The sequence below is a fragment of the Mirounga leonina genome, unplaced genomic scaffold (assembly GCF_011800145.1).
Source record: "Mirounga leonina isolate KUSES-001 unplaced genomic scaffold, KU_Mleo_1.0 Mir_321, whole genome shotgun sequence".
Classification (NCBI taxonomy): Eukaryota; Metazoa; Chordata; class Mammalia; order Carnivora; family Phocidae; genus Mirounga; species Mirounga leonina.
The window spans coordinates 3,671,991-3,678,733 of record NW_023270680.1 but is presented as its reverse complement, the minus strand read 5'-3'; positions in this window follow the sequence as shown (position 1 = coordinate 3,678,733).

Here is a 6,743-nt window from a genome sequence, read left to right as displayed (position 1 = left end):
CCCAGGCCCCAGCCCCCAGGCCCCAGCGCCCAGCACCCAGGCCCCAGCCTCCACTGCTGGCTGTGCGCCCAGCCCTTCCCGCGGCGGGTTTCCAGCTCCGTGGCCGGCCACTCCGCGGTCCGCGCCTCGGGCCTGGGGAAGCTCCCGGGGCAGGCGGCTCCAGCCCTCGCGGGCAGTGCCCCTGGCAGCCTCCCGCGCCCCTGGCGCTGTCCCTGATCGCGTCAGGCTGAGTCTAAGAGGAGGCCGGGAGCAGAGGGGGTCGGGGAGATACGGGGTGCTGGGCCAGCGCGGCACGCCGCCTGGGGCGCGGGCCCTCCAAGGTCCCCCAGGTGCCTCCAGCATCAGCGCGGCCGCCGGGCTGGAAGACGCTGCCCTGAGTGGAGTCCGAGCGCCCTCTGCTGGTCGCCGTGCGCAGAGGCGGGCGCTGGCATCTGCGCGGGCGGCCGGGGCCGCAAAGGCGGTGGTCGGTGCCCAGCCGGGGGCTCATCAGAACAAATCCCCAAGTGTCCTCTAACAGAGAGGAGGGACAGCAGGTCAGGCCCCAGGGAGGAGGGTCAAGGAGACGTGAGGGCTCCGGTTGGAGCGGGCGGCGCGGGCCGTCCGGTGCAGGCCGAGCGTGACCCAAATTAAAGCTCAGCCGGCCCAGCCCGCCCAGCGGATCGGCCTGGGTCGTGGGTGGACCACGGCCTGAACACCAGTGGTCAGAAGGGAGGAGCAAAGAGGACTCCTGTCTGGGGACCCAGGAAGGCAGTTACTTCTCTGCCGGTCCTGGAGCAACAGTTCCCCCCACTCTGTCTTAAGTGAGGTGGAGCGCCCCCCTTTCTGGGCACCAGGCCCTGCAGAGGGACGGGCGGCTGCGGCCGTTTCCAGAGCTGAGGGGTTGGGCAGGCCCTCCTGTGGGCCGTCCGGGCGCCTGGAAGGGGCAGGCCGCTGGGTGTGGGGGGCCTCGCTGGGCTGCGCGGCTGGGACCAGGCCCCTGGTCTCCACAGCCCTCGGCTCCCCTCCCCGGACACCGCTTCGCACGCCTTGGGGTAAGCGGGCGACCCAAGGCGGGGTTTACGGGAAGCACGGGGCCACACAGGGCGACAGTGGTCGTGGGGGCCCCTCTGAGAAGCCCTGGGTGCCGTAGCCAGGCTCCTCTGTGTGGACTCAGCCTCACCGAGAGGGAGCCAGGGACTGGGGACCACTGCGGCCCCACCACTGACCGCCCTTGGGTTTGGGAGGGCCGTGGACACTGCTGGGCCTCCGCCCGCTCACAGGGAGGTGAGGCGGCAGACCCACGGTCCCTTGCAACCCAGAAATGCTCCCGCTTGAAGGCCAGCCGCTTGCTACGGCCGATAGGCTCCACCTGGATCCAGGTGAGGCTGAACACGTCTGTCTACACCCAAAGGAAACACAACACTGGGGAGATGAAAGCACTCGGATTCTCTGAACAGACCCTCGAGGTCGTCCTCAGTGGGGTCGCTGCCGTCGGACGTCGGCTGTGGCCACGCAGGGCTGGCTGCCGCGGGCGGACACAGAACAACAAGGTGATGAAGCGCGACTTCCTTCTAGGGTGACCCACGTGGAGGGGACCGTGCGACCTCAACAGGAAAGAGAAGGCGGCCTTCCGCCAGCATGGCTGTCGCGCTGGGTCGGTCGGGGGCCAGTGCGGCTGTAAGGAAGATCCCGCCCGCTGCAGTCCAGGCCCGGCAGGGGCCTGAGCAGGGCTGGATGTTGGATGCGGTGTGGCTGGGGACGGAGGGCTCTCTCCCTCTCCAGGCTACTTCCTTCCAGAAAGCCCTGTCCTCCCGGGTGCCCCTGATTAGAGCCCAAGGGTCGCTTCAATGCGGACCCAAGGCCACGGCGAATCTCTGGGCGGCCTCCAGGGCTGGGGTCAGGAAAAGCATCCCCCTCAAGGTGTTGTCCCTTTTAAGGAAGAAGTTTGAGGAACAACAGAACATCTAACAGACCAGCGCTCATCAGATGTCCAGAACCTTCCGTGCTGGAGTTGGCTGTAACCCTGCGCTACGCCTGACCTCATCTGAACCCCACTGCGAGAAGCACGTCCCTGGAGCGCAGCCCCCTCCTTCCCGCCCGCATGAACTCTGACATCTGCCATGCTTCCTATCCAGACCAGGCCACGGGCTGATGTCGGGGCCTGCCCACAGGTTTGGGGAGCAGCTAAGGTCACTGCTCTGCATCCCCCCAGAGCCGTATCGGGGGTGAGAGAAGGAAGCCGGGGGGGCACCGAGCAGTGCGCCCCTGTCCTCGTGGGGCGGCCCGGAGGCTCTACCCCTCCGTCCCATCTCCGTTTAGCTCCCGGTGAAGACCCCTGGTGCGCACCCCTGCGAGAGGCCCGGGCTGTCCCACGGACCCCTCGCGCCCCGCGCCCCACAGCAGCTCTTCCTTCCTTCCCTTCCTGGGGGAGAAGGAATTCCCCTTCTCCCCCAGGCCGAGGCCGGAGGGGCCAGGAGGAGGTGAGCCCCCAGTATGGGGCCAGGACCAACAGGGAAACTGAGCCAGCCACGCCCGGCGCCTGGGGAGTTCCGCAGGCGGGACAGAGAGAACTGGCCTCAGCAGAGAGAGCACCGTGCATCATCGGGCAGGACTGACTTACCACTGTGGGAAAATACAAGTAAAACCAATACAAATACAAGTGAGCTCCGAGGCAGCTCATCACGGAGGTGGGAGCAGAGCCGGGGATGCACGGCCCCCCTGGGTTCTGGCCGTTTCCGAGACGAAGCGGGTTTGGGGAGTTAGCTGGGATTTGAGGGACTTCAGGTAGGTGCAGATTTGATACATTTTCTGTATTTTCCTAGTTCAGTATAAGGAGCCCACTTCCCTTGCTCAGAAGAAGAAACTTGCTATTAAATTCGGGGGCTCAGGTCCTGCCCTGTCATCATGTGGCTGCGGTTGGCGGTCCGGGCCCACCGCCCCCCTCCCCAGCCGCCGGCAGCCCCTCACCTCTGCAGGCCGAGATGCCCACGGCCTTCCGTGCCTCCCCTGAGGGGGCAGGACGGGCAGCAGCGGGGGGCCCCGGGGGCGACCGGCACCGGTCCACGACGAGCCCCAGCCCATGTCCTGCCGTTGAGAACAAGCCAGTGCAGCGCCCCCCCCTCGCCAGGACGCCCCGCGCCCGGCCCCCGGACACCTGCAGAGGCCCGAGCTGCCTCCCCAGCTGGAGCGCTGAGCTATTTATAGGCAGTGCTCCCAGGGCTCCCATGTCGGTCCTAACGACTAGGTGTTCAGTCAAAAAAGAGCCTTTTTAGGTCAGGGAAATGAGTTTAAAAATACTTTTGTCTGCCTGCGGGTATACCCGGCAGAGGGCCCCAGCTCTGCCGTCTCGAGCAACCAAGGGCTGGGTCTTCCAGGTGGGCGCGCTCCGGCAGCCCTGAGCCCCGGCTCCTAGAGGCTGGGGCCTCCCCACCTGGCCGCACCCGCCCTCCGGCCCCCGTGACCTCTGCCCTCCTCGGGGGGTGCGGGGGGCCCGGGCGGGGTCCGCAGAGGCGGGGCTCCCGCTGCTTCCCTTCGCGTGCACACCTGGAGAGGGTCTCCCAGCGCGGCTGTGTGTGCCCGTGCGTGTTAAGTGTTCTGTGGGTGTGAGCGCGCGTGTGAGGCGAGTGTGTGTGTGGACGAACTGAGAGTGAGTGTGCAAGCACGTGTGGGTGAACTGTGAGTGTGCGTGGGTGTGCGTCAGTTGTGTGTGTGTGAGTGTGCAAGAGGCAGGCAGTGGGCAATGGGAGAGTCTGGGACGGGGGTCTCTCTTGCCTGCCGCGCAGTGAGGAGTGGCCTTCCTCCGAGTTGGGCATCCCGCCCGCCAGACGTCAAGGGCACCGAAGGTCAGCGAGCAGGGGCGAGCTGCCTTCTTCCCGCAAGGAGAGCTAGCTTAGACTATCAGTGCTAAAGCCCTGGGGAATCAGACACTGAAGTCACTTCTTAAATATCAAATCCTTCTCTGAGAACAGGTTTTGAGAGGAATGGAACGGGGAGGGTGACCGCCCTGGGACAGGCATCGCGGGGCCGGGGGGACAGCAGAGAGGCGGGGGCAGGCGGGGGGTGCGGGCAGCCCGGGCCGCGGGCTCCCGTGGGCGAATGCTTTCCCTTCCTGCCCTCGTGTGAGAGGCAGAGAAAATGGGGCACAGAGGGAGACAAAGGGGATTCTGGGTTTTTTGGTTTGGGTCAGTAAGTTGGTCAGTAGGTATCTTAGGAATTTATAAGGCTGTTCTAGGGGCTAAGGAAGATCTTAAAGAATTCATGCACTCGGGGGCACCGGGGAGGGGGGGGCTTCGTCGGTTAAGCATCTGCTGTTGGCTCGGGTCATGATCCCAGGGTCCTGGAATCGAGTCCCGCATCGGGCTCCCTGCTCAGCGGGGAGTCTGCCTCTCCCTCTCCGTCTGCCACTCCCCCTGCTTGTGCGCTCTCTCTCTGACAAATACATAAATAAAATCTTAAAAAAAAAAAAATTTACGCACTCTTCAAATTTCCTAGCAGGAATGGAAAAAGCCCACATTATTACCCGTGAAACACCCAGAGAGTGGTTTCTCTTCCCATCTTGATCACCAATAAGGGATAGCAACTCTGCACGAGGCTTTCATCCTTCTACGGCTCGGACACTGCTCCCTTCACTTCACAGATGAGAAGAGTAACCTGTAGGAAAGCAAGTGGTTTCTCCCAGATCGCCCAGCTAAGGGAAGGGGCTGGGATTCGAACATTCGGCTTTGGAGCTTCATCAGTCCACCCACTGCAGGGAGGGAAGGAGGAGACCCGTGCCGTCACCCTCCCCGGGCCCCTCCTCCCAGCTCCTCTGGGCCTGGCCTGCCTCCTCCTTCCCACCTCTTTAAACTCTGCCTGACGCTCAGCCCCCAGTTCCGCAGAGTAAATGGTGGGAGAAGTGGGAAGAGGAAGAGATTTTAACACATGGTATACGTAGGGTTGGCCCGGGATTGGGGTAGGACGGCCGTGGGGATTAATGTCACCGCGGCACCACTTGGCAGCGAGTCACCGAAGCCTGGGAATTCTGCGTCCGTTGGCTCAGCATTTCTACTGTTGGAACTGACACCAAGGAAACAACCAGATTTGCATACGCTCAGGGTCCTGTCATGCTTCCGCCGTGGTGTCCGTCGCCTGCAAATCTGGGCAGCAGCTTCCGTGTCCAACACTACGGAATTAGTTCGGTAAACTCGGGAGTGTCATACAACATACTCAGCTTCATGAGGAAATATTTACAACACATCATGCGGTGAAAAACAGCCGGTTCCAAAGCATTATGCACACTTCGGTCCCACCTCCGTGTGTGTGTGTGTGCACGCGCGTGTGTGTTTTCCTAGAAAAACGTTTGGATACACGCTGACATCTCACCAATGACTGTCTCTGGAATGGCAAGTGACCTCATTTCTCCCTTTCGCTTATCTGTATTTTCCACATTTGTCTCAATGGCAATTTAGTACTATGTAAGCAAAAACAAAATATTTTAGCTTGAAAACGAAGAAATTCTTCGTTCTGTTTCCTACCTCTAAATCCATCCTAGTGACCCCGGGGTCACCAGTAAATCCCGGAACAGCCGCCAAAATGCCACCCGAGGGGGAATCCTAGAGATCTAGGCGCCTGTGCATTTGCTGTTGCTTCTAGAATGTCCTAAATGACCAGGAGTCATTTGGAGAAGCGTCTCGTTGAGTTTGGGATGGAAATAAGTAAGGTCACATGCGTCCGTGAAGTGGTGAGGGGCTCATTTTACCAGGCCCAAAGCCAGCACCCAGACGCATTGCCCAGATGTGCTCACGGGTGGGAAAAGGGCTTTTCCCCCAGGCCTGGGGCCTCCCCCGCGGAGGCGCACCGGGGACGGGAGCGCGGGCTCTGCAGTCAGCCCCGCACAGCCCCGCGCGGACCCCACAAGCCACGGCCGCGCCCACGCGGTCTCCGACCCGAGGCCTGGGTGCCCGGGCAGCTCCGGGCCTGCGGCTCCCGCCCACGGGGGCAGCGCGGGGACGCTCTTGCGCGAGGCTCTGACCTCGGTGGCCGGCACTGCCGGGAGGCGACGCGGCAGGCGCTCCCTAGCCACCGAACGAAGGAGTGGGCGAGCCCACCGACGAGGCCGGCCGGAGCCGCGGGTCCGCCGCCCGCCCGGGGGGAGAGCGGCATCTGCCGGGCAGCCGGGAAAGGCGGCCCTTCGCGGGCAAGCGGAGCCGGCAGCTTCTGGAGGAGCCTGCAGCCCGCACCCGCGCAGCACCCGGCGCCCCCGCGAGCACCCGGGGCTCACCACCTGCGGGGAGGCACTACTGCAAGGACCCCCGACCCGGATAAGCCCGGCAGAGGATGGGTGGCGCAGGAGACTCGCCCCCGAGGTGGGAAGACCCCCCGGAAACAGCCCCCCCGGAGATGCCAGGTGTGGAGCAGATGTGCACACGCGAGAGCGTCCCCCGTTAACATAATGTCACATTTTCAAAAGTAAAGGGGGGCCCAGAACATGGAAGTCACTAGGCATTGCCTTCACGCCCAAGACCACAAAGCCACAGCCCCGCTGCGTGTGGCTCGAGCGGCTGCTGCCCCGGGGCTTGGGGACACGAAGGACATCGGTGCCCACGCCTCCACAGCGCCATCGCGGCGCGGCGTGCACCGTCGGCTTGGTGTCGCCCTGCGGCAAAACCAGCCAAGTGTGGCCTTGCCCGCGACAGGCTGAGGAGCTGCCGTGTGGACGGGGGGCCGCCACGGGCAACGCTGGGAGACCCTTCGGGACGCCGAGGGGCAGGGTAGAGGAAGGAAGG